Consider the following 5,972-nt stretch of genomic DNA (forward strand, 5'->3'; position numbering starts at 1 on the left):
CACCCAGGTGTCCCAATATCTACCTTTTACCTTTTGATCACTTTTCGATGGTGAGAAGTTAGAATGCTTACAATGGAAAGAGAGAAGGTTTGGGAAACATGATGAAGATCTTCAATTATTTGCTGGGTAGTTCTGCAGAAAATGTAGATTGACTTCAATATGTAAATTTAAAAACCCACCATGAAACTGTGAACATCAGTGGAAGATTACCCAAACATTTGTTTATCAATAGTGCAGCCAAGAACTGGGGCATAGTAATTTCACCTCCTGGAAAAACATATCCCTCACAATCTAATGCTGACTAATCTCTGTGAAATTCGGCATACAGCTTGTGAGCACCACAGGGTTTTGGTCAATTCTGTTGCTAGGTTTTCACAACTGTCATCTTTATCCTATTTTCAAAAGGTAAAGGCTTAAAGCATCTTTTTTTTTTTCTCTCTCTCTCTCTGTCTGTAAAGGAAGCATCTTTAGGAATCCCATAGAAAAGCATCTTTAGGAATCGCTGACTATTGATAAACCTCTATCTGCATTTCCCACAATTTTCCGTTTGGAACTGCTTTCCCACAATTTTCCTTTTGGAGCTGCTTTATGCTTGGAAGGTTGGGACGTGTCTTATAAAAGTCTCAATCCTCTCCTTGGCTGGAGAGAACTATGCTTTCTCCTTTTTTGTATTTCTCTTTATTCTTCTAAAATAATCGGTTCACCTTTGCTGTCACAGCAGGGGTGCCACGAAGCCCTGTGAGCAGGTGTCCTCTCCCCAGTACCACTTGCCCGCTCTACTTCTTTTCTGAGCTGCCAGCTGAGTTCTCATGTTACAAACAGCTCCTACTGTTCTCTTCGGGCACAAAACAGGCTGCTAAAGCATCCCTGCTGGTGGGGTACAATTTCTTCACCTTGGAATGGTGAAGTGGCCAGTTGGGACATTTTGTTGTCTTGTTTAGGAATTCCTGGATCTACACCTGAAACTAATGTTAATACTGTGTGTCAATGATACTTAAAAAAAAAAAAAAAGAATTCCTGTGGATCTGGAGTTTTATAGCAAATACCTCAGCAATAACTACTGTAGGAGAAATTAAATGTTGGACATCATACTACCTCACATCATTCATTAAATAAATCCCAGATACCTAAACATCTTAAAACTGAAAACCACATGGTAAGCCTATCAGAAAACAAACACAGGTGGTGCCTGTTTTGCCTATACATATAAAAGCTTGTAACTGATTAAATAAAATAACTTTAAAAGATACAGTCTAATACCTTGAAGTTTAAAAACTGCAAATAGAAAGAAGATATTTGAAATCCACGCAACGGGTAAATGACTCGTATCCACATTATATGAGGATCTCTGAGAAAAAGGCAATAACAGAAACATTCTCTTGACCAGTAATGTAGGAAAGGCACAACAGTCAGATATCACCTCACACATATCGATTTGCAAAACAAAAATGTTTAAAATCTCCAAAATAATCTAGTATACAAGAGGATGTGAGGAAATGAGAAAACTCATATGCTGCCAATGGCATCAACCTGGAGACTAATTTGACAAAACTCAGTCAAGTTGAAAAGGTGCAGACTAGTAGCCACCCAGCAGCTTTAAGACTGTGTGTGGGTGTGCAAGAAGGTGAGTACAAAGAAACCCCTCAAACACCATGCCCATTCCAAGAAAAATGGGAAAATAGAACAGCACTACCTGGTACAATACAGATCTCAAACACATGAAGTGAAAGAAGCAAGTTAGATACTATGCTACAATTTCTGTAAATTAAAACTATTACACTATATCATAATTATGGTTATGTATATATAAGTAAAATGTGCCTGGAAGGATGTGCTCATGATGTTTGTCTACAGAGAAAGGGAGTGTAAAAGTTAACAAAGTGGAGTAAAAACTTACTTCCCTGTTTTCAATATATTTTCCTACTTGTTTTAAAAATAAAGAAATGTTGTCCTATCTGGAGGGTTCTAGCATTTGAGTCTCCGGAAGAATCAAAATGGCAGAGCTGCAATTACTTTAGGCTCGTCTATTCTAACTCATGTTTACAGGTGGGGAAACTGAGGTTCAGAGACATAAAGTAACTTGCCTAAGTCACTCAGCTGGCCGGCAGCAGGTCATGACTATGCTCTGGTACTCTGAACACCCAAGGCAGCATTCCTGGTAGGTCTGAAGCAAGGCTGAAAGAATATGATCTTATTTAAAAGCCAAGAAGTAGGAATCCTCAACATCTCCATGGAATTATAGATTTCCCTGTTGACTCCGTAGGAGGGCAGAAACTGCATTTCAGCAAGCACTTCATCAGCCTTGCAAAAAATGAACCCCAAGCAAATGCTGGTTTCCTTTTCAGTAAGGAAACAGTATAAACTACTTCCAAAATGAGGCCAAAAAAATCCTTAAACAGTTTCATTAAAAAGCAGAAGCAGGGCAGCCCCGGTGGCGCAGCGGTTTGGCGCCGCCTGCAGCCCGGGGTGTGATCCTGGAGACCCGGGATCGAGTCCCGCATTGGGCTCCTTGCATGGAACCTGCTTCTCCTTCTGCCTGTGTCTCTGCCCCCACCCCCTCTCTGTATCTCTCATGAATGGATAAATAAAATCTTAAAAAAAAAAAAAAAGGCAGAAGCAAAACTTAGCCACAATCCCTGTCAGATAAGCTAGTATTACATTTCTACTGAAGTGAAAGCAGAATAATTAGGCTGAGGGCATCTTAAACGACTATAAATTGATGAACTATGCATATAAAACCAGATTACTTAAGAGGTGCTTTTAGAGAGCCCATTGTTTCCAAGATTTTTTAGAAAATTCCGTTTTAATATTTCAGCATATGAGTACCTATTCCTCTGTTGTTAGAATAAACAGACCTTCATCCTGGAGGCTCCAGTAAGACAAGTGTCACAAATTCCATATAATGAAGAGTTAGCTGGTATCTCACACGGTGTTTTTTGTTCCGTCTGACATTCTGTAGATGAAAAACCTATTCATACTGATTTGAGTTTAGGGTACGTCTATCTCCAACTAGTGGAATAGCTCATAGCTAATGAAGACTGGTACTGAGAATGAGAAAAGCTGGAGAAAATACAATCAGCCACTAATCAGTCCATAGGCAAACTGGAGAGCTGTCAAGGCACTTAAAACACAGAGGCCAGTGAAAGTCAGCCACTAAGAAGAAGCAGGCTCTCCTCAATTTCCATGCGTTGGGGTGTGGATGGCAAAATAAAGAAGAAAAAAGGGGTGCAGGGTGCCAAGTCAGCTAAGATGTGAGGAGACAAAATCCCTGAGGAAAGACAATCCTAGAGGGGAGAACCTGTTGCATGGTTTTACCTTTAAGGCGTTTCCCAATACTTGAGCCATTCCGGGTGGAAGGCTCAGAGGCTGAGAGCAGGTTGTGAAGATTGGTGCTTCTGGTGGCGTTCAGCCAAGGATGTGCCAAGGAGGAGAGGCTGTAGGAAATACCCTAATACTGAGATACCTGAAAAATGACACCTTAGGAGAGGGGCTGAGCCAGAGATACACCTGGTCTCAGAGACCAGAGATTGCAATCCTGCCTTTACCTGCTCTGTCCCTTCCTGCAAATGTAGGGTGACCCAGACAATGACCATTGAAGCAGTAGCAAGAATTACAACTCCTTCTTCTGCAGGAATGATAGAAACTAGAGGAAAATCTGATGACATTTTTAAAGTGCTAAAGAAAATCCCAGCACCCTGTAGGCAACAGCACATCCTTCAGAAAAAGATTGCAAAATAAAGACATTTCCAAATAAAGAGATGCAGAGAGGCTTCATTAAGAGATCCACAAAATGATTAGAGTTCTTCAGGAAGAGAAAGACAGCAGATAAAAACATGGAAATTTAGGAAAGACTGAAGAGCAACAGAAATGGTAATTATTGGTAAGTGCAGATGAATATTTAAGTGTATGAAACAATAATGTCTTACAAGGTATGGAGATATACAAGTGCACACACACACACATATATATGTGTGTGTGTGTGTATATATATATATATATCAAGCAGTATGTGGAAAGCAGTAAATGTTTAATTTAAATTAGGTTTTAGGGGCCCTGGGTGGCTCAGTGGTTGAGTGTCTGCCTTCGGCTCAGGTTGTGTTCCTAAGGTCCTGTGAGCAAGTCCTGCATCAGGCTCCCCACAAGGAATGTGCTTCTGCCTATGTCTCTGCCTGTGTCTCTGTGCATCTCTCATGAATAAATAAATAAATTTTTTAAAAAATCGGGTTCTATTAGGTGAGGGATGTCTCTTAAGAATAGTAAAAAAAAATAAGTAACATGCTAATAGAGGGGAAAATGGTATAATAAACATATCTAATTCGAAAGAGGCAAGAAACAAGAGAAAAAGGCATATAAAACTTGTGAGACCAGTAGAAAGCAAATGTTAAGATGGCAGATATGAATCCAATATATCAGGAATTTCATTAAAAGTAATTGGCTTACATATTTCAGAGATTATCTGGCTACATTAAAGGCTGGCTACATTATCAGGCTACATTAAAAAAAACTATATACTGCTATGAGATAAAAACTGAATATAAACACAGAAAGGTTGAAAGCAAAAGGATGAGAAAGATTTACTATGCAATACTAACCACAAGTAATTGATACCACCACACTAATATCATATAAAACTAAACTTTAACACAAGCAGCTTTGATAGAGATAATGAAGGGCCTTTCATAAGATAAAAGGGTCAGTTCACCATAAAGATAAAATAATTCTAAATTTATGTCCCTCTAGTAAACGAGCTTCAAAATGTATAAGGAAAAAAAAAAACTGACAAATAAGAAAAAATACATCTGTAATCATAAGACTTTATCACCTCTCAGGAAATTATGAGAGCCAAGTAAGATAATAAGGATACCAAAGATCTGAAAACCATGATTAAGAAACCTGACCCAGTCCACATAATAAAGCACCCAGTAACAGAGTACATATTCTTCTCAAGTGGACATGGAACATTTATAAAATTGGCCATCTGCTGGTTTACATATGGATGTCTCCATTAATTTCAGACGGCTTAAAACTATCTGTGTTTAATGATCATGTGAATTAGATGAGAAATAATTTTTTTAAAAGATAAACTAGAAAGCCTCCAAATGTTTAGAAATTAAGCAATTTACATCTACATAACTCATAGATTTAAAAAAAATCACAGAAGTTAGAACATGTTTTGAAATAAATGAAAATAAAACAAATAGCCTCTTCAAAAGCAAATGAAGAACCAAAAAAGGCTGAAAATCAATGATCTAGGAAATGTCTCAAGATCCAAAGAAAATTGAAGAAAATAAATATGAGCAGAAATGAATATAATTACTTGAGCCTAACTTCTTTAAATATAAGCATTTTTGACAATTTTAATAATATATTGACTTTTCTAGGAATGTACGTACTATGTAAACTAGGAAAGAGGATACTCTTATTTTGTTCTAAATTTTACCATCATTTAAGAAAATCACATCACCAGTAGCAAAACTATTCACGGTACATGAAGTTATTGTAGTTAGTGACTCTCTATCTGGTGCAAATATCTGCGTATTTCACATATTGAAATATTTCTTTATTACAAATCACTTTTTTCTATAATAAGATTAGACACTCCATACTGTGTTGAATAAAATATGTATTATATATGTAGATTTGTTATACAGATAGGTTACATTTTTTTAAAAAGATTTTATTTATTTATTCATGAGAGACACACACAGAGAGAGAAGCAGAGACACAGGCAGAGAGAGAGGCAGGCTTCGTGTAGGGAGCCTGATGTGGGACTCGAGCCCGGGTCCGCAGGATCACGCCCTGGGCTGAAGGCAGCGCTAAACCGCTGAGCCACCTGGGCTGCCCCAGATAGGTTATATTATCTGTGAATTTCACTTCAGAATAGTAAATGAAAAATTAAAAAATACTCTTTACAGAATGAGAATATGGGTCTGGCAGGTTTGAAAACCACTAGATTTGATGATTTTTTAAGA

This window comes from Vulpes vulpes, chromosome 2, assembly GCF_048418805.1.
Source record: "Vulpes vulpes isolate BD-2025 chromosome 2, VulVul3, whole genome shotgun sequence".
Lineage (NCBI taxonomy): Eukaryota > Metazoa > Chordata > Mammalia > Carnivora > Canidae > Vulpes > Vulpes vulpes.